We start from the raw sequence: 23,639 nt of genomic DNA on the forward strand, positions 1-23,639 counted from the left end.
AGTGTTTACTATGATCTCCCAGGTTCCCATAGCAACAAACTTGAGCTTGTCCTCCTCAAGATGTCTACCTCCTTACTTCCCCACGTGCCAATGGAGAGAGCACTTTCCAAACACCAGTTCACTGTGCAGCCTCTGTATCAATTAAATTCAGGATGTTTTTCTGATCCACAGGTTCTTCCATGCCAAATGTGTTCATTGTGCTTCTGTTATCCCTCCCCTCTGTGGTGAACCAGCATTGCCTCCCTGCTGCTGCAACTGGCTTGGCTCCAGTGGACTCATTCCTTGTTCAATGCACCTGAATTTCAGAGCTTCGATGACACTCTGACTGTCAAAAATTAAATTTTAGTAAATTCCCTCTTTCAACCACCTTGCTAAGAACCTGCATGAATCTCAAGCCATGGAGCAACCAGAAATACAACCTCCCTCTAATGTGCCATCTTAAATCTTCCCAAAAGCATGGATTATTTTAATAAGTGCTACAGATCTTGGGCAGAGAGGAAGTAATGAGTCACTTAAGGCAGGAATGAAGATGGAGGCAGGGAGAGTAGGTTTCTGCAATTTCTTTCCCATGTATCAAATCATCCTAGAGCAATTTGTATCAATAGCAGTTCTTTATTCATTGTTCTTGGGACCTCTCAGACTGGCTAATCAGAGCAATAGTTGTTCTTTGTGAAACCATCAAAGGCCCTTTTCTAAAGGCACTTGACTGGCCAGTGAAATTTGAATGTAGAAAACTTAATGGTCATTTTGAAATTTTACTGTTTTTTTTTTTATTTGAAAAGGGCAAAATGCAATTCCAATGAAGAAACTTACATTACTTTTGCTTTAAAATTGTTGCTTTTTCTGATGTGATCTTTAAAAAGAACAAGAGTGCCAGATGATTTGAACATAACTATAGAACACTGCATGATTAAATGAATGAGTGAAATGTCATAAAAATTTCAATATAGGTAGAATTCTTCTCACTAGATTTAAAAAAAATGTGGAAGCAGAAAGCCTGGTGCCAAACACTTTGGTAGTTTTCTTCATACAAAAATAAAATACCTGTTCCATTCTTTTGAGCAATATCTGTGAAATATTACTAACCTCTGTGGCAGAGGTTGCTTAATCTGCAAATTTATCAGCTAAAAATCCATTATTATTGCTAATAACCCTTATTCACATTACCCAGAGAATTGCTTTTTCTTCCATTCCTCAACCAATGGAGTAAGCCATAGTAGGTTACTGGAGCCTATTAAATTTTCACACATCATTAGTCCTTACCTCCTTAAAGTTTTAGCTTATATTTTTCTTTTATGTCATTTTCTCCCAAAGACATTTTCTTTCTACTAAGGAAAAATATTGAGTGGTATCTCATGCTGTTGAGTAAATCCTTTGGTGTCATTTTGTTTAAAAAATAAAGTATTGGTTCAAGTGGGTATTCGAAAATGTGGCAGTTTAGTCCATTTGATAACAACATATAAAATATAATCCATCTGTTTTGGTGTAAGAATTTAAAAATTACTATACCTACCAAAAACATACATAGTTCAGTTTTTCATGAGTTTATTATCAAAACAACTTTTTATGTTTGTAATGTCAGATAATTTATTTAACTACTGATATACAGTCATTTGGCTCTTTCTATCAAAGTGTTGCTATCTTAAATGAAAAGTGTTTTCAGACTCAAACTAAAAAGTTTTTTTTTTTTCTCAGCAAAAGAAACAATAAGGGAGGTAAATAGGGAGCCTACATCATGGGAACAAATTTTTATTCCTCACACTTCAGATAGAGCCCTAATATCCAGAGTATACAAAGAACTCAAAAAATTAAACAGTAAGAAGACACATAACCCAATCAACAAATGGGCCAACGACCGGAACAGACACTTCTCAGAGGAGGACATACAATTAATCAACAAATACACGAAAAAATGCTCACCATCTCTAGCAGTAAGAGAAATGCAAATTAAAACCACTCTAAGATACCATCCCACTCCAGTAAGAATGGCAGCCCTTATGAAGTCAAACAATAACAAGTGCTAGAAAGGATGTGGGGAAAAGGGTACACTTATACATTGCTGGTGGGACTGCAAATTGGTGCAGCCAATCTGGAAAGCAGTATGGAGATTCCTTGGAAAGCTGGGAATGGAACCACCATTTGACCCAGCTATTCCCCTTCTCGAACTATTCCCCAAAGACCTAAAAAGAGCGTACTATAGAGATACAGCTACATAGATGTTCATAGCAGCACAATTCACAATAGCTAGACTGTGGAACCAACCTAGATGCCCTTCAATTGATGAATGGATAAAAAAATGTGGCATTTATACACAATGGAATATTACTCAGCACTAAAAAATAACAAAATCATGGCTTTTGCAGGGAAATGGATAGCATCAGAGCAGATTATGCTAAGTGAAGCTAGCCAATCCCTTAAAAACAAATGTTGAATGTGTTCTTTGACATAAGGAGGGCAACTCAAAACAGAGCAGGGAGGAAGAGCATGAGAAGAAGATTACCATTAAACAGGGAGGAAAGATGAGAGGGAAAGGGAGAGAGAAGGGGAATTGCATGGAAATGGAATGAGACCTGCATTGGTATACAAAATTACATATAAGAGGAGGTGAGGGAAAAGGGGACAAAAATCAAGAGAGAGAAATGAATTACAGTAGATAGGGTAGAGAGAGAAAAAGGGAGGGGGGGAGGGGACGGTGGCTAGTAGGGTATAGGAAAGGCAGCAAAATACAACAGACACTAGTATGGCAGTATGTATAAACGTGGATGTGTAACCAATGTGATTCTGCAATCTGTACACATGGTAAAAATGGGAGTTCATAGCCCACTTGAATCAAATGTATGAAATATTATATGTCAAGAGCATTGTAATGTTTTTAAAAATAATAATAACAATAATAATAATGATAATAATAAAAGTGTTTTCAGGGAATGGCATATAAGCAAAGAAAATAGGCCTTCTTTCCATCTTCTAAAAATTTGCCATTTTTTTCAAAAATGTCTGGAGCAGATGGCAACCTTTCCATCAGCAGTGAGTATTCTCCTTTTACAAATATGTAAACATAGACTTGGTAACCACATTTATAATAATCTCTCAAACATTTTTCTTGTTAAAATAAAAACTTTAGAAAAATTAAAAATTTTGCAAAGTTTATTTGAGCAAATGATTCAGATAGTAACTTAAACCAGAATAGGTTTAGATAAGTCCACCTACAGAGAAATGTAGGTACTATTTATAGATAGAAAATTGAAATGATGCATATGCACAGCTTGACTGGTTAAGGCTCAGCATTTGCCTCATTTGCACATGTACAATGAGACATTTGCAGTATATGGGCATGGTATGATCAGGGGCAGCCTAAGCTTGACTGAAACTCAGCTACTTATTAAAAGAATATACTGATAAGGAAGGTTGCAGTTTATTTACATCTAAGTCATGTTGCAGTTTGCTATGTAGGGATTCAAATCACAAATGCAGCTTTAGGCCAAATTTAATAATCTTAAGGCCACAAATGGTTCTTTTAAAACTAAGACTTAAACTGTAAGTTGGAATATGTGTTTGAATACCAGGAAAACTAAGCTCTATTTCTCATTAGGATCCTGACAGAAACATCTGCCAGTTTTCACAATAGCTGAAGAAGGATTAACAAATTGGGTGCAAGCATTAATCCCTGATTAATCAAATTTTTAATGATTAGTGAATAATATATCTTTATGAGTGAGCTGGTTGAATCATTCTTAGAAGTAACATTTTAAAGTATTGGCTTAGAATATAAAGAACTTGAAAGTCATCACCCCTTTCTTTGCAACAAGGAAAACTCTCAACAAACTGAGTCAACAACTCCACAAATCTATCAGAAAATTGAAGTCACAAAGGAAAATTGCTGCCTCTCAAACTGGAGAGTCCAAACAAGAAAGAATCAAACTCACTGGGCACAGACGCCATTGATGAATCCTGATAGGAAGGCTTACAGGATCCTGGTTAATGCTTACTTCTTCTTCTTGTTTTTTTCTTTTTCTTTCTTTCTTTCTTTCTCTCTCTCTTTCTTTCTTTCTTTCTTTCTTTCTTTCTTTCTTTCTTTCTTTCTTTCTTTCTTTCTTTCCTTCCTTCCTTCCTTCCTTCCTTCCTTCCTTTCTTTCTTCCTTTCTTCCTTTCTTTCTTCCTTTCTTCCTTTCTTTCTTCCTTTCTTCCTTTCTTTTAGACTGAGCATGGACTAACTTCAGTGAAGAAATACTTGGAGTTTTGCCTTAGGAGGGATCCCACACTTTCATGGATTTTACCTTCAGAAGCTCTACCAGGTTCTCAGGAAGATAAATTGGAGGAAAAGCACTCCATCTATACTTCCTGCAAGGAGAAGGGAGAAGGAACCTGTACTCAGAGGAAACTATTTCACCAGACTTTAGCCAAATTATCTTTTACCAGAGCATAACTAACTTGAAGAAAGGGAAAAACTTGAAACTCCAGTCTCCTCCAGCTTCCTTTCTCACCTTATGGAGTGGGAAAAGAAAAAGCTGACAAACTCTTATCAAGGTTACATCCCAGAGTCACAGGCTTAATACGATCTTGCAATCTAATTATAGGATAGTGAGAACTTCCTACTACCACATCATTATGGCTCCTGTAAAGTAAGTGGGGATTACAGCTGAAAGAACCACCTTTCAGACCTTGTAGAAAGGAATCCAGGGAAACTTAAATTCAACAGGGGAGGCCCAAACAAGGATACTAGGTGAATAACGGAATCAAAATAAATACCAGTCATAAAAAAAAAAAAAAACACTTTAACATAAATGAAGAAGAATGTCTAACGGGCTTATTGGTATACTGGAAATAATCAGTGAGTTTAAAGATATATAAACAGAACTGAAAAAGCAAAGAGAAAAAGAAGACACTTAAGGGACTCGTTAGCTACAAATGATGTTCATTATGTTTGTAATGGGATATATTTGCCTCATGCTTGTGAGAGTTAAATTTTTAAACAATAATTTGGAATTCATACAACTTTGGAGCTTCATTTACCCAACATGCTGCTGCTTCGGAAAACATTTTTATCGTCATTATACATTATTTTACTAAAGTCGGTTGCTTCTACACCTCTAGCCTTATACCATCTTGAATCCCTACCAACTATCCCAATAAGTCCAACAATATACTCTAGGGAAATGGAGCAATTGTGACCTCATACACTCAATAAAATAGGATTATGCTGATGAAATTACCCTCCCACTTCAAAAAAGGGTAATGGCTTACAAAGCAAATGTACTTATTTACTTTTTTCTTTTCCATATAGAAGCCATTATCCTCTAGAATAGGAATGTGACTATATGAAATGCTAGAAAGAAAATATGGATCTCAAAAGAGATGTCAAATCTTAATGCACAACTTCTGAGACATTCTACTTTCTATATTTAGTTTCAGTCAAAAATGAAATTAGCAAACACTTTTTATAAATAAATGAAAATGATAAATTTACAGGCAAATTCCAGAGTGTTCCACTAGTGATGAGAAAAAACATAAGGAATTTAAAAATGTTGAAAGACTTTGACTACTCAAGTGCAATAACATTTACAAGAGATTTTCTTTTAGGGTTCTGTCACACTTGGTGCATTTCTGGAAAGTTATGCTGCAGTTTGGTGGGTAGGCAGGGACATAGCAAAACATCTAAATTTCATTGGAGTTGTGGATTAAATCAAAGTAAATATTTGATAAATATCATTAATTGAAAAAAATCTGTTCAGACATGAGAACTAATTTCCCTAGTTTTATGTTTTATGGTTTTTCACTGCTTTCCTGTTGAAGTTGAGAATTTTTGTAAAATAATGATTTGTTTCCTGTTCCCCTATTTCCCTAAAGGATGGGTGGAAATGGTGTGCACCCTCCCCTGACTTTTCTTTTTGTCTGACAATTTGATCAACAGGGCATATAAAGAGGGACTATGGAGAAAATATGGACGAAACTTTTTAAGCTCAGAGAAAGAAAGAAAAATGAAGGAGAAAAACAAATGTTAGGATAAGCATAATAAAAAAAAATAGTTCCTGGGAGAAGATTTTAGGGTGGAAAAAGATGGACAATAGGGAAAAGAGAATCCTTTCAAAGAGATGAACCCAGGTTTCAGGCATTTTGTCCTTGCTTTTGTTATCAGGTATCACAATTGAGTTCTTATTTCACTAGAATAAGCTTGAATGTAGAAAAATAAAGGAGGCATCAAATTCTAAGACTATTCCTCAGGTTACCATTTACTTTCATTAATATACTTGTCCTGCTTCTTTCTCCTTATAAACCTTGCTCATAAGTCTGAAGGAACATAAACATAGCTCAGAAGTTATTATGTATAAGGACCCTGAAAAATCATCTCCTTTGAAGTAATTTATTTTGGAATAGTGGAATAAAGTGCTAAATTCATCTTAGTGTGCTGCTTCCTTATTTCTTATTAGTGTTTTAGAATATTTCTGATTTCTGTCAATTTTTATGTATTCTCAAACTGTTTCTATGACAACAAAAATTCTAAAAATCTGTTTTTTGAAAAAAAAATCCTGTAAACCTTTTTTGAAAAGATAACCTTGCAACTAACTTTCCATCTCCATCTATTTTCATCAAGGAAAATAGATAGCTTCTATACAATCACAACCCTGGGTATGCTTTTCATAAGATTTGAATCCCTGATCTCATGGTTAACTTGCATGATCAAAGAAAATTTATTGCTAAATTTTTGCTTATTTCTCTGTGTTGAGATAGTAAAAGTATAATTGCAAATTATATTGTTTATATACATGTTTATGTGTATGTACAGACAAATACTACACACTCTGTAAAGGTGTTTCATATATTCTACATAAGGCATAAAAAGTAACTGTTCTATTAGTATTTCCTTATGAAATTTATATCTTCTTTGATTCATTTACATCTCTGCTAATTTCAATGAGGTTTTATAAAATTGGTTAACTTTTAAAATTTGAGTCCTTTTTTATTTTTCAAGTCTTGTCTATTTCATGTCTTTTATAGTTTTTTTTTTATCAATTGGATGTTGAAATTACACATTGTGCTAAAATATGCCGCCCAAGGTTTTTGCCTTGGAGCAATTAGCTCTGGGTAAAATCTTTCAGGGAATATTAATAGCACATAGGAACAATGTATAAGCAGCTTCCTTAAAAAACCCAGAGAATATTACAGTTGAGCTTCCTTTTATCTTTATATGTATATTTGTGTTTCTTTGCTCTTAATCCTGAAGAGTATTTCCCATTTAAGATTTTTGTCCTACTATTGGCATTTGTCTCAACATAAATCACCATCCTATTTACAAAATGCTCATTGCGATCTTTGGAGGGCCAGAGCTAGGGGAGAAGTCATTTTGGTAGCCTTTATTGTACATTTTAGGGATCTAATGTTAGTGATACCAGTCTTTCCAAAGAAATAGCATTATTTGTAAGCTGTGTGAGGTTTCTTCCATTTTCTCACCCAGCCCTGTTTCCCCCAGAAATACTTTAGGAAGTGCTGTGAGTTGTAGCTGTGAGCCTGCTTCCGCATGCTTGACCTCAGTTGTGGTGGGTCCCATTTAGTTGCCAGTACTCCACATCAAGGGTGCTGCAGAGACTGCTTTAGCCATGGTGTAGGAATTGTTCTCTACCCTAGATCCTACTATGATGAGCTCCTGTGTCCAAAGCAAGTATTCCAAAGTGAATGTAAATATTAAATAAAATTTAAGAAATTGATTCTAGGTTTCATGTTGTTGACCCCAAAGCTACCTGTACAGAGATGCATAGGTGAAGAATGAGGTCACATAGCTACCTGAGTGCTTCTTGTCATATCAGGATCAATGACTTGAAGTAGATTTCGGATGTGGAGTGGGTGGGTGTCCCACATAAGCATCTCTTTGCCCTTTTCTTTCAGTCTTCTCTTTAACCTCTTTCCCTTTTGTCTGGAACTCACCCTCACCCACACACATAAGCACTCTGAATTTTCCAACTGCTCTGTTGTCAGATATCCCTTGGGTCTTTCCAATTTTGCAGCCTAAAGCATGTGCTGGAAATTCTCAGCTTTTCACCCAGGTGCTGATGATTTTCTACTGATCTTGCTGGAATGAGGGGGTATGTTACAGTTTCTTTATCTTCTGGCTCTATTAAAGGAGTATAATGATGACTCTCACATTTGGAGAGAGAAAATGGATGATAGAGTGGAGCTTATTTTCACCAAAGTATCTGAAAGCAAACATACCTCCCACTGTGAGAATTCATTCATTTCTAAAGGTTCCCATCTGGTCTCTGTGAGAAATCCATATTCCTTCTATTAACATAACTTTGACCTTATTTATAAGAAACAAATAACTAATAACTCTGGCCTTATTATAGCACAAGAGCCTCCCCTTTTCATGCCCTGGGCTACAGTAAAAATTCTTGTTAACAGGCAATGAATGGTGCTATGCCTATTTGAGTATCTCCAATTCCTAGATTTCTTCGGAAACAATAGGAGAGATGGGAATGAATTTTAATTCACCAAATCATTCTTACAACATAATTTGTCCAGTAGTGCCCTGAAATTAGTAATGGAAGACACATAGTCTCTGAATCTACTTTCTTTATTCTCAAACCAGTATAGGATTTGTGGCCTTTGTAAAATAGAAATATCTTCAAGTATCTTTATGAAATATTCATTTTATTTTTTTATTTTCAACCTTTCAAGATAAAGTTAACCTAGAACTAAAATTATGGCAGGACAATGTACAAAATTAGCTCACAGTATCTGTGCTTTTTGTTTAAGAATTTTTTCTCTTTGCAGTCATTAGATAGCTGAAATTTGAGGGCTATTTCAATTTAATGTTGAAAAAATAATACAAAAGCAGTCATAGCTGCTGTTTTCAAAAATATTTTCACAATTTTTTTTGAAAGTCACCAAATGTTCTACTTAAAATCTTTAAGATTTCTATAAAAGTGAACTTGACAGACTCAACCATTTAAAAAAAAAGACCTCAAGCTATTTAGACTATTTGTAATGTTTTTGATAAACAATATTAATCAGAACTCTAATTTTTCTGAATGCTCTCACATTTTCGCTTTGAGATGTATTCTGGTACCTGCTGCTTTTTCCTGGGTTCATCTGAAACTTGCTGTGATCCCTAATCCTCCAGCAGTCTGTTATGGACACTTGGAGCTATCACTCATCCTGACATCTAGCATTTATATGTCCTCCTTTGCTTTTATCACTATCTTGTCTCTATTCCTTTTCCCCTTTCAGTATTGCCTGGACACAATCATTTCCAAATATCTTTCTTACTGTGAAATGATCTTCATCTTCTAAAATTTTCTGATATAAACGGGGGAAGTTTCAAGATGGAAACATTGAGGACACTTTCCTGGCTGCTTCATGGTGTGAAACCAAGAAAAGTTAAGCAGCTTCTCAGTAAGGTGGGTGAGCAAAAATAAATAAATAAATGAAAAAGAGGGTTGGGGGAAGTGATCATTCAAAGTGCATTGGGGACACTGGAGTTTGGATATAGGAAGGAAGAAATCCCCAGCAAGACAGCTGCTCCTGCAGCTGGAGGTACTAGCCACAAACTTACCTCCTCCACGTGCAAAGTGTAGGGATAAGAGAATTAAAGGAACCTGCATTTTTAGGAGGCCTAAGGCATGGGTATGGAGAGTTTAGAGAGCAAAGACACCGTCTGATTAAGCTGATTAAGCACAATATCTCTGTGCAGAAAAGAAGCTGAATCTATCCTGGTTGCATGCAGCGGACAGTGAAAGGAATTATTTTGCTGCCATAGTGAGGTAACCAGCAGCTAGGGGAGCCACTTCCTGGCAAACCTGAGTTTGGCCCAAAATACTGCGCTGGCAAACCACACTGCACGATGTAGACTATGCCTAAGAGACCAGGATAAAATCAAATGTGGAGAGAAGTTTACACAGGAGAATATTGGTCATGGAAGTCCACTCGGCTCTCCCCTTCCAATCCAGCCTCTTGCAGGACTGGCTAGGAGAAATGTACATGCCAGGAAATTCCAAAGAGTGGAGATGGGAGAGATTGAGCTTTTGGAGATAGAACTGGAGACCAGGAAACATGGGGTCTGCAGGTGACATAGTGGGCTAAGAATTGGCTCCTTGACCACAGGAGTAAAACCCATGGAGTTCAGTCTTCTAGTGTGAATGGGCAATAGCTGTGTCTTGGAGGTGTGATGTTGTGAAATCTCCAGAACAATTGGCATTCAGCAAGAAATATCTAGCATATCTAAGCCTAAACCTCACCTGCATATGGATTACTTCTCTGAGGGTGGGGCATCACACTCTAGATGACCCCACCAAACACTGCTGAGAGGAAGCTGAGAATCTTTTGAATTCTAATAGAAACAATTCTTTAACTTTTCATCAAGATTCTTCTTTTTTTTTTCCTTTTTTTTTCTACTTGTGACCTTAATGGTTCATGGACATTTATACATATTTTTATTTGTATTTTTTCTCATTTCTAGAATTTTTGAAACCAGTTATTTTTTGTGTCAGTTTTTGAGGGACAGGATGTATGATTGCTATATTTCTGTTTTGTTTTGTATTTTATTTTTTTAATTTTAAAATTTTATATATATTTCTCCTATTAATCCATTTCCATTGGTTCCCTTTTCTTATGCTGACAGAAAATCTCTATTATTCTTTCACTCTTCTTTAGTTTTTTGTTTCTCCTCTACCCTCATAATCATCACACCCCATATCACCTCTGTTCTCTCCCTGTCCACCATTCAAAATTGTAAATACTTTTGGAAAATTACCATTTTTATTGTAAGCAATAAATGATCTTATTACTTCTCATTACTGTGATAGTTAACATTATAGATGTCATAGCAGGAACTATTTGGTTTAATAATATATGTTGTTTTCATTTGTTATTATTCGTCTCACTGTAGAGCGTGAGGTACTGGAAAACTTCTTCAGGGACACTATAAGTACACAAGATAGAAATGCTACTGCCTCAGACCCATACTGTTAGATGGGTAGACACACCAACCAAAACAAAAGGGGGGGTCCAAATTGGCCTAAACAAACCAATATACTCTAGTAATAGAATTCATTCACACCACAGTGGGAGAAATGTCAGAAAAGGAGTTTAGAATGCACATAGTTAAACTGACCTGTGAATTAAAGTTTGATATAAGGAGTAAAATTTGAAAATATAGGATGGGAAAGATCATATCAATAAAGAAATAGACATCCTGGAAAAAAAAACTTTGAAATGAAGGAATTCACAAACCAAATTAAAAATTCAATTGAAAGCATCACAATACATTGGATCACTTCAAAGACAGAGTCTCAGGTAATGAAGATAAGATATATAATACTGAAAATAGTTGACCATGAGGAAAATATTCTAAGAGACTATGAGCAGAACTTCTAAGAAATATGGAATAATATGAAAATACCAAATGTAAGATTATCAGAATAGATGAAGGTTTGGAGATACAAGCTAAAGGAATGACAATCTTTTCAATGAAATAATATTGGAAAAAATTTCCAAACCTAAAGTGAAATGGAAAATCAAATACATAAGGCTTACAGGAGGCTTACAGGACCCCCAAAATACAAAATTACAACATTATACTAAGTCATGTTATTAAACTGCCTAACATGCAGAATAAAGATAGAATTTTAAAACATCCAAGAGGAAAAACAACATGTAGAGGGAAACCAATCCAGCTGATTTCTCATTCCAGATCCTAATAGCTAGGAGATCTTGGAATAAAATATGCCAAGCTCTGAAAGAAATGGATGTCAGCCAAGAAACTATATACACAGCAAAATTAAACTTCATAGTTGACAATGAAATAAAAGAATTCACAACTAGAAATCCTGTATTACAACACATAATAAGATATTTCATGAAGAAATTAAAAAAAAAATAAAACTGAACCTGCAAAGATAGGAACTAAACTAGAATAATAATCGAAAGAGAAACTAATTCAAATGAAAAAAAGGAATCAACATGACAGGGAATAAAAATAAGTTCTCAATAATAACATTGAATGTCAGTGGCCTAAACTCACCAATCAAAAGACATACACTGGCAGATTGCATTAGGAAACAATATAATATGCTGTCTCCAAGAGACTTACCTCATAGGCAAAGACATCCACAAACTGAAGGTGAAAAGATGGGTAAAAAACATATTACTCAAGTGGATCTTGTAAACAAGCAGGGATATCTAATCTCAGACAAAGTGAACTTCAAGCCAATCAGAAGGAAAAAGAAAGGACATTTCATACTACTTAAGGGAATTATACATTAACAAGACATAACAACCATAAAGATTTATGCCCCCAAATAACGGAACATCTACATACATTGAACAAACCTTTCAAAGATCTCAAATAGACCACAACAACAAATACAAAAACAAAGTAATACAAGGTGATTTTAAAACACCTCTCTCACCCCTGGAAAGAACAAAAACTAAATTAAGAAATTATATAACTAAAAAATAAGGATTTTGACTTAACATAGAATATTTTATCCATCAATGATTGAATACACTTTCTTAGGAATGTGTGGATCCTTCTGTAAAATGCCACAAAGCAACTCTAAGCAAATACAAAAAAAAAAAAAGCTAGTGCCTGATATCAGACCATGATAAAATGAAATTATAAATCAATGATAAAATTAGAATAGGAGCTATTCTAAAACCTGGAGACTAAATAATATGTCATTGAGTAACCAATGGATAGTGGAAGAAATCAAGGATGAAGTAAAAATGCTTAGAGGTAAATGAGAATAATACAACATATCAAAAATCTCTGAGATACTATGGAGGCAGTGCTAAGTGAAAAGTTCATTGCATTGAACTCATTCATTAAAATAATGGAAAGTCAACAAATAACCTACCAGTACATCTCAAAGCCCGAGAAAAAGAACAAATTAACACCAAAGGCAGTAGAAGACAGGAAATACTTAATTGAAATCAATGAAATTGAACCAAAAAAATTGATGAAACAAAACTTGGTTCTTTGAAAAAATAAAATTGATAAATGCTTAGCCAAGCTAATGAGGAGAAGGTGAGAGAAAACCCAAATTACTAAATTCACGATGAAAAAGGAAATATCACAATGGGCACTATTGAATACAATCAATCAAACTGTTTTGAAAATTTATGCTCTAATGGAATAGAAAATATTGAAGACATTACAAAATCCTAGAGACATAATATCTACTCAGATTGAATCAAGATGACCTAGAAAATTTAAACAGATTCCATTTCAAGCAGTGAAAATGAAGATGACTTCAAAATCCTACCAAGAAAGAAGACTCGGGACCAGATGGATTCTCAGCTGAGTTCTACCAGCCCTTCAAATAAGAACTAACACCAATCCTCCTCAAATTATTCCATGAAATATAAAATGAGGGAGCCCATCCAAACTCATTCTGTGAAGCCAGTATCACCCTGATACCAAAACCAGAAAAAGAACATATCAAGGAAAGAAAACTTCAAACCCATATCCCTGAAGACAGATGCAAAAATTCTTAAAATGGTGGCAAATCACATAAAAAGCATATTAAAAAGATTTTTCACCATGACCAAGTGGGGTTCATCCTAGGGGGTGTAAGGTGGTTCAACATACAGAAATCAATAGACACAATTCATCATATCAATATACTTAAAGACAATCACGATTTATTTCAATAGATGCAGAATAAGCATTTGACAACATCAGGACCCATTCATGTTCAAAACACTAGAAAAACTAGACATAGTAGGAATGCACCTCAGCATTGTAAAAGCTATATATGCCAATCCCAAGGCCAACATCATTCTTGGTAGAGAAAAATTGAAAACATTCCCTCTAATACCTGGAACAACACAGAGATGCCCCTTTTCACCATTTTTATTCACCATAGTCTGGAAACTAGTTAGAGCAATTAGAAGAAATTTAAGCAATACAAATAGAAAAAGCAGAACTCAAAGTATCCCTTTTTGTGGATAACATGATTCTATATTTAAAAGCCCCTCAAAAATCCACCAGAAAACTTCTAGAACTCATAAATTCAGTAAAGTAGCAGTATATAAAGTTAACACCCACAAGTCAATTGCACTCCTATATATCAGTGATGAATCAACTGAAAGAAATTAGGAAAACTTTCCCATGCATAATAGCCTCAAAAAAATAAAATATTTAGGCTTCAATATAACAAAAGAGGTGCAAAGACCTCTACAATGAAAACTACAGAATACTGAAGAAAGAAATTTCATTTTCTTGGACAGAATTAATATTGTCAAATTGGCCATATTACCCAAAGTGCTATACAGATTTAATGTAATTCCCATTAAAATTCCAATGATATTCTTTATAGAAATAGAAAAAGCAGTCATGAAATTTATTTAGAAAAACAAGAGAATGAGAATAGCTTAAGCAATCCTTAGCAATAAAAGTAAAGCAGAAGGAATCCATACCAGACCTTAAATTATACCACAGACTATAGTTACAAAAATAGCATGGCATTGGCACCAAAACAGACATGGAGACCAATGGTACAGAGTAAAAGACAGACAAACCCACATAAATACAGTTATCTCATACTAGACAAAGGCATCATAAACTTATTGGAGGAAAGATAGCCTCTTCTTCAAATGGTGCTTGCGAAATTGGAAATCCATATGTAGTAGATTGAAACTTAACCATATATATCACCATGCACAAAATTCAAAGAGGATTAAGGATTTGGGCAGTAGAGACCCTTCACCTACTAGAAGAAAAGGTAGACTCATCTCTCCCTTATGTCGAACGGAGTTCTTCAACAAGATTCCTAAAGCACAAGAAGTAAAATCAAGAAGCAATAAGTGGGATGATTTCAAATTAAAAAGCTTCTTCACAGCAAAGGAAATAATTAAGAATGTGGAGAGCCTACTGAAAGGGAGAAAACTTTTACCATTTATACCTCAGAGATAAATCACTAATCTCTAGGGTATATAGAGAACTCAAAAAACTTAACACACACACACACAAAAAAAAAAAAAAAAACAATGAATAAATTGGCAAAGAAACTGAACAGACAATACACAGAAGAAGAAGAAGAAGAAATACAGTTGTTCAACCAAAAAAAAAAATCAACATATATAGCAATTAGAGGAATGCAAACTAAAACTATACTGAGATTCTATCTCATTCCAGTCTGAATGGCAATTATCAAAAATGCAAGTTACAATGTTGGCAAGGATGTGGGGGAAAAGCTACTCTCAGTACATTGCTGGTGGGACTGAAAATTGGTGCAACCACTCTGGAAAGCAGTATGGAGATTCCTCAGAAAACTTGGAATGGAACCACCATTTTGTCCAGTTATTCCACTTCTCAGAATATATCCAAAGGACTTAAAAATCATCATACTTGTATTAATGTGGCCTCATCAATATTTGTAGCAGCCAAGCTATTGAACCAACCTAAGCACCATTCAACAGATGAATGGATAAAGAAAATGTGGTACATATACATAATGGAATATTACTCAGCCATAAAGAAGAATGAAATTATGGCATTTGCCACTAAATGATTGGAACTATACCAAAAGTCAATTATGCTTTCAGATATGCAGTTTCTAACTCCCAATAAGTGAGGGGCTGGAATAGAAGTTATCTGGATTGGACAAAGTGAAATGAAGGGAAGGATGATGGGGGGTGGGAATAATATAGTAGAATGAATTGGACACAACTTACCTATGTTCTTATATGAATATATAATCAGTGAATATCTGTATCATGTATAACCACAAAAATAGGAAGTTATACTCCATGTATGTATGATATTTTAAAATACATTCTACTGTCATGTATAACTAAAAAGAAATTTAAAAGTTAAAAGAATTAACTATTTTCATCATTTTATGGTTGGATTTGTCTTCTTTTCCTAAGGGTCTTAGGGTGGGAAGGAGAGTGATCTAATAATAATGTGTGTATGGATAATAGCAAATGCATCTTAGCCCTCCACTGTTCTAAATGAACCACTATTTGAACAGTTTATTGATTCCATATAGTGTCATGTGCCAGCTATCATGCTCAAGATCCTTGGGATACAAAGATGAAGGACCTTGTGAAGTAAGCCCCAGAGAAATGTCTTCTTTGTGTAATTTGCTTTACTGGTTTATCATGGTGAATAATTCATGGCCTCAAGCCCACTACAGTGGCAAACTATTATAGTTCACCATGTACCTATGTGATCTGGTATTGACATTTGAATCATATATGCTATCTGGACATGGTACAGAATGAAATTAGTCTGAAAAGTTAATATCTATAAATGATTGAAAAGGTTCTGAAATCTTGATTTACTTTTTAAAAATTTATGGAAATGATCTTAAAATATAAAATATATCTCCCTTCATGACCCTTTGTGAATGATTTGGTCCAGGATATGTGTATTAGAAATACAAAAAAAAAAAACAACTGTAAGATAACAATATAAAATAGCGACCAAAGCTATGATTCAGGGGCTGGGGTTGTGGCTCAGCAGTAGAGTGCTCACCTAGCGTGTGTAAGGCCCTGGGTTCCATCCTCAGCACCACCATAAAAATAAATAAAACAAAGGTATTGTATCTAACTGTAACTTTAAAAATAAATAAATAAATAAAAGCTGTGATTCATTTTTATACAAAATAGCTTAAATAAATATGTCCATGTTTTTCAAATTGTTTTTATTTAATAAATGCATTTAATACTATTTTTTTACATTGAAATAAACTTTGTTGATATTTGTTAATTTCTTACCTTGTGGTAGCTGCTTCACCTTACATGTGTTCTGGCATTTAACATCCTAGGTGAGATGTGCTTTGAAGTCAAATGTCTAGCCAGTTTATGCTATATTTAAATAATAATAACTTAAAACCATTACAATTTGTAGTTTTTAATCTGTTTATGCATATACAATATTTTCTTTGTAATTATGTCCAGGTCAGCTTTGTGTAACTGTGACAAAATACCTGAGATAAAAAACTTGAAAGGTTTATTTTGTTCCAGGGTTTCAGAGGTTTCATTCTTGGCCTGCTACTTGACTATGTTGTCTTGGACAGATAGTAGCAAAATAATTCATGTTGGGAATGCATGACAGAGGAGGAGGACTAGATGCTGATGGTTATAGAGAGGCAAGAGAGAGGAAGGACTGGGCTTACAATATTTCTTTCAAGGGCAGATCCTTGCTGACCTAACTTCATCTCTTTAGGTCCCACCTTTTAACAGCTCCCCTACCTTGGAGACCACGCCTTCAACACAAGGTATATTCAAGCTCTTAAAGTGAGGTTCCCTTTACAATCAAGTATCTCCTCAAATTCTTTCTTGCTCAGATGCTGTAACTTATGATACCTTTTCTGGTTCCTTTCCTGTCTCCATTTTTACTTTTTACTAACAACAGTACAAGGTGAAGTATGCAGTCTTCAGACTACAAATCACAACAATTCACATGAGGAGAACCCTTCCATTTCCCACTCTTCATTGTTAGATACATTGTTTAACTCCCACCCTTCCCTCCTGTCTCTGCTCCTATGTACCTCAAAGTCCTTGCTCTCTCTGAGAGCCTGAGCAGTCAAGGAATTCTAAAATGAAGTTCAAATTTACTTCAGTCCCTCTGTATAACTCCCCATACATTTTCCTTGTAAATATAACCAAAACTGAGAGTGAGCTGAGTGTCATTTCTGTTGTTAGTAACCAACCTTAGAAACATCTGGAAAAGGGTTTAACTTAAAGAAATATTATGGGGGAAAATCTGTAAAATTTATTTACTTCTACAACAAACTGAAAAAGAAATCATTGATTAAAAAAATAATCAATTACTAGGATGAGGATTATAGAGATTCCAATTTCTACAACACCCAAAAGACAAGGATAAGAAACTAGTGAACCAAGTTCCACATGTCTTATTGTAAAAATTTATTATTTCACCCTGAACTCCTAAAAACACCCTCCTCTTCCTCCTGTACTCTTGCTACTTCTCTCTGCTGTTCCCAGAATTTTGAATTGAAAATTAAATAGGTAAGGTTCTCCTTTCAGGAAGCCTCTGTCTCCAGAGCCCTAGAAGTACATCAGAAGGCACCTGGCTGGTCATGGTGTTTGAAAGTTATGAGACCCTCCTTCCAAAACCTATTTGCAGATCGCTAATACCACTCCTGCCTGTTCACCATGGAAAATTATTTCTTGGAGGCCTTTAGGATTTTCAGTTAATCTTATAAGGAACATTTTCTCCAGGGAAGTAATTCTTGAAGTTTCTCTCTCTCCCGGTTTATAGTACGTAGGAATGATTACGGCATTCCTGGGAACAGTAATCTCAAAGAACATAGTATGAGACCTATCACTAGAGATGAAAATCATGTCAGATCTCTTCACCATTGCTTCAATAATTCCAGTTAGACATCAGGTTATCATTTGTATAATTTTGGCAAGTTTATTAAGCTATGTTTGTGTAATCTATGTCACATTACTGACACTATACCAATTTTAAAGTAATTTTATGTAAAAATATGTTTTAAAATTAATATCAGTGAGATGCAGCAGTGCATGCCTGTAAGGCCAGCAACTCAGGAGGCTGCAAGTTCAAGACCAGCCTCAGCCATTTAGTAAGGCCCTTAGGTAACTTAGTGAGATCTTGTCTCAAAAACAAACAAACAAACAAAAAAAGGGGGACTGGGGGATACAGCTCAGTGTGAAAGCACTCCTGGGTTCAACCTCCCATACCAAAAAATAAAAAAAGTACCAGGCTGGGGATGTAGTCAGTGGTAGAGTGCTTGTCTAGCATGCATGAAGCCCCAGGTTCAATCTTCTTCGGTGTATCTGCACACAAACACACAGCACAATTTAATTTCCTGAGATGTTTTAACAAACATTTAAGCACTTAATTGATATTTTTGAACACTTTCTTCATTGTAAGTAATTTAAGGTATAGTGCTATCAAACTACATGTCCATTCCTTAGTTTTTCCACCAAAAAATAGTTCCTTTATCACCAAGGAGTTACATATTTTTTTGTTACTTGCTAATAATAATACCTATATCCTGACGATATCGTTTTGTTGCAAAACTGCTATAATTTCTATTAAAAATGTCTCTATCACATTTTATTATGAAAGGACATACTAGTTACAAATAACTCAAAGCATGTATTGGAAGTTTCACTCCCCTAAATATTATCCCCTAGATGAATGTTGCTATTAACTTAGTTCATACCTCTTATATGTCTTATGTAAAAGTTGCATTTTATATAAATGGGATCATGCTGGTTCATATTGCACTTCCTGCTGTGTGTTTTCCCACCAATTTTTAAATTATATTAGTTTAAAAAAACTTTCAATCATTTGTTCCTTTCAGTTCTAACCTTTTCATTTTCACTGGCTATATAGCATTTGCTGTCTTGATTAATCGTGTCTTGGTACATATTATTTTGTTTTCATTTTCCTCTGTTTAAAAAATGATAAAAAACAATACTGGATTTATTAAACTTTTAAGTCTTTGCTAATATTTGCCACTTTGATTATAAGAGATAAAGGAAGCATTTTTACATTACAAATCAAATTTATTATTCAATGTGTGGGCTATCACTTGGATGTTTTGGTGGGAATCACTATTACCCCTTTATATTATTCTGGGTGAATCTCAGAAATCCATCTTTAAGGATACCTTTCATAATCATGATGATTTACATTCAACTAATGGGAGGCAATCAAAAGATAGCTATTAGAAAAAACTAAAACCAGTACTTAAAAATGAACGGATTTGGATCTCTTATTGAACTCTATAACTCTTATTTAATCTCTTTAACAGATCAGTTTGAGACCTAACTGACTGAAGGTGGAATCCTAATGTGATTAGGTCCATGGACTACTACAAAACATTTGTTAATAGTTCTGCTGAACTCAAACCATAAGGGGGATTTTGCAAATGACAATTTTCAAATGGCTACCATAGAAAGCACAAGTTGCAACATTTAAACTTCACAGTAATTCTGTTCCTTTTAAGAAATAGACAATACTTTCTATAATTCCTTTTATAGTTTCATTATCTGCTATATTTGTACCATTGGTAATTTCTCAGTTGATATTTAGTGACTGAGCATGGAGCCCAGCTGCAGGTTACATCCAACATTGATCTCATCTGTTGAATTCTAATAAACTCAGCCATTGTGAAATCCAGTCAGCAAAGCCCAGAAAGATAAGAGTTAGTTGAAACCAGGCCAGATGGTAACATCAATGAGGTAAATGGATTTTATCAGAGATGGCAACTAATTCTGTGAATCAGTCAAGAATATCTTTTAGAAATATAAACCCTAGAAATCTGTGGGTCAAGACATCTAATATATACACTGAAGTTATTTCCAGCTGCTTTTTGATCCATTTTTGGATAAGCATAGAGTGATTCTGTCAAAATGCTAGAGTAGGTTACATAAAGGTATGCAAAAGAATGTATTGGATTGAATTATGTTGTGTATTCTTAGCATATTTAGTGATCTTAGCTGGATATTTTTGATGGAGTCAGAACATGTTACCCCAGGATATGGTACCCTGGCATAATGAATATTTTTAAGCTAAAGGAATTTTAGAAAATGACAGAAGTAGGAAGGTCACTGACTTTTCCCCTATCCTTCTCACCTGAAGCAGTCCATAAAAATCTAGGATTTTCTGATCTTCCCCTGAAATAGATCTTAAAGACTCTCACAAGAGAGGTGATTCCATATGCCTGAAGAAAATAAACATCCTCTTCTCTGACCATGAAGGATCACAGAGAAGAATCTCAACAAACAGACCTTGCTAAGTTTCCCAGTTTATCAATATCGGATCATGTCCTTTTGCTTTATATTTCTCCAGGACTCTCTACTCTTCACTAAACCAAGCTATAAAGACTCTCAGATTTAAATGTTTCTTTGGGGTTGTTATTTCATTGTGAAGATTTCCATGGCACTTATAACATTAAATTGGTGTTTTGTTAATCTTTTGTTATTGGGCCTCTTCTAATAATCTTTTAAATACAAAATTGAAAATAAACTATATGCATATACATGTACATTTGGCATTATTACTAGACCAATTTGTATGATGTTTATATACACACACACCACTTTTTATGATTTCCAGGATATTATTTTATATTTTTGGAATCTTTGAGAAACATCTCTGGCTGAGTGTGAAACATCTCTGGCTGAGTGTATTTCTTTGGGATGACTTATACATTACATAATGTTTAAGATTTTACTATCTGACTTACTATAATAGTCTTGACTTGACATCTATAAAGTAATGTATATAGTAAATCTCAATCTTGGCACTGTCAATCCTTTGTACCTCAGAGGTCTGGAAATGTAGAGGTGAGCAGCATGTGGATCATTATAGTGATTGTGTCTATAGATTGCTGAGACAGTGTAAAAAGTCATGGATGGAAAACACAGAATATACTACTCATTTTCCAGTTTTCAGAGAGGAGTCTGCTTTTTATTCTGAACACTCCAGGGTGGCATGTGCAGTTATTTAGATGTTCTATATAAGAACTAAGTGAAAGAACATTTTTATAACCACAGATGTCTTAATTATGTGTTCTCATTTTTTCTTCATTAGGAAGATAAAGATCAATATTTGCTCTGAATAGCAGATTATTGGAAGTAATGTGAAATTCTAGAAAAATCACTTTAAATTGAGAATTGGAATTTTTAAATGTTTAGATGTTTTAAAAATTTAGATGTTTTCTTGATTTTGGTCAAGTTGTGCATTTCTTAGTCCTGATATTTGTGAATGGAATTGTAAAATAAAAAATTTTGAATTACTCATTAAATAATTCTACTAAATCTATTTTATGAACATTATTCAATTAACCCTTTAACCCCATAAAAGAATCACTTATTTTCAGGATTTAACAATTACGAAAACCCAAGCTTTGAGGTGTGTGCAATTTATGAGCTACTAGGGATCTGTGGGTACTAGGATTCAAATCTACTGCTCCACATTCAAAGCCTGTTCTCAAAACGTCAGTCATTACTAATTTTGTAAAAATCACAGCCCATGTTGAGACTCACTTTCTTATGATTTAATCTTATTCACATTCTTAGATATTTTTTCAATAAGAGAAATGAATGTAAGTAATTGAGTTTTGTTTCTGCTATACCCTCAATCAATTAACTCAAGTCCTTTAATTTTTCTTTGCAGTAAGCTGAAGTCAGGTGGGCATGGTAGTGTGTGCCCGTAATCTCATTAACTGGGATGGCTGAGGCAGGAGGATTACAAGTTCAAGGCCAGTCTCAGCAACTTATACAGACCCTGTCTAAAAATTTAAAATTAAAAATAGGACTGGGGATATAGCTCAGTGGTAAAGCTCCCCTGGGCTCAATACTTTGTACCCATAACAAACAAATAAACAAAAAACTGAAGTTAAATAACCATCAGTGACTGGATGAAAAATGACCCATCCCTCTTTTCTCCTTTCAATAATAAAGAAACAGCATTTTAAAAAAGAATTATCTTTAGCTCTAAAGATTCCATTTGGTGGAAGAGGCACAGTACCCTAGATATGACTGTTCTTTGAGTATACATTTGCCCAAAGACAGAATTTGAGTTGAAGAATTTCTTATTATCTGATTTAGACTTTTTAAATATTATAGTTGCATGGGAGGAGAGCAGTGGACTTTCTTGAGTTTTTCTCCCCTACGTCTGTGGATAGAATTATCACCAAAATTGTTGAATTGCAGTTTATGTTCTCACCCAGGACATTTTTAAAAAGACTACTTATAAAACCAGTGACCTGATTGACATCTCTCATATTGAATTATTTTTAAGCTTTTTAATAGGAAATAGAAGGTACATATGATAAAGTTCCTCTCATCCCAGTAACCACTATCCTAATACTTTAACTTTATATTAGTTATTGAGATTTTAAATATTTATATATGGCTGATGTTCTTATTGTTTTAAGGTCTGTTACAGCTTGCATCTAGAATGACCCCAAAGGCTCATGTACTTAAAGGTTTGGTCCCAAGGTAGCAATGTCCAGAGATTTGGTTTTGAGGACATTATTGCATCATGACTTCAACAGTGATTTGATGCATGAATAATCTGAGTGGATCATTGGGGTAGGACCTAACTGAAAGTAGGTCACTGGGGTGTGTTCTGAAAGGCTTTATCTTGTCCCCAGCTCCTTCCTCTCTTTTTTCCCTCTGCTTCCCAGCTGTAATGAGCTAAGAAGATTTCCTCTACCATACCCTTCCACCATGATGTTCTGCCTGGCCTCAGATCCCAAGTAATGGAATCATTTGACCATGTACTTAAATCTCTGAAACCATGAGCCAAAATAAACTTTTCCTCCTCTGTTTATGTTAGGTATTTTTGATTGTGATAGTAGGAGCAAATGTGACTCCATTTTGTTTTATGACTTCATCCTGTAAAACAACCATGCCAAGTAGAAGAGTCATGACTGGAGCAAGATGTTCTTTTCCTTTTGCTATAGAAACCTTTAAGAACACGGAACTACCTAATGGGGTATTGTTTCTGTAACTCGGGTAACGGGGCTCTGTTTCTGTAACTGGGGTGACTGGGCTAACTGTGATTTTTTAGGCTTCCCTCTGCTTGTCTGCACTGTCCCACTTCTGTAACCTGGCTTGCTTGCATTGGCTAGACCCCCTGAACATCCCTTTTGTGGTTTTCAGGCTTATAAGGAGTGCCCTTGCAA

General features: G+C 34.7%; 1 long non-coding RNA gene across 4 annotated transcripts in view; it reads left to right on the forward strand.

Annotated features, from left to right (window-relative positions):
* LOC144375430 (uncharacterized) overlaps positions 1-23,639 on the forward strand; it is a 216,962-nt gene that overhangs the window by 159,354 nt on the left and 33,969 nt on the right. Inside the window, exon 4 of one of the 4 annotated variants that reach the window (XR_013435274.1) lies at positions 172-1,428. The exons of the other annotated variants lie outside the window; for them this stretch is intronic. This is a non-coding gene — a long non-coding RNA (uncharacterized LOC144375430). Of the gene's footprint in view, positions 1-171; positions 1,429-23,639 lie in introns of those variants that run through there. 4 annotated transcript variants of the gene reach the window in all.

The sequence above is a fragment of the Ictidomys tridecemlineatus genome, chromosome 2, assembly GCF_052094955.1.
Source record: "Ictidomys tridecemlineatus isolate mIctTri1 chromosome 2, mIctTri1.hap1, whole genome shotgun sequence".
Classification (NCBI taxonomy): domain Eukaryota; kingdom Metazoa; phylum Chordata; class Mammalia; order Rodentia; family Sciuridae; genus Ictidomys; species Ictidomys tridecemlineatus.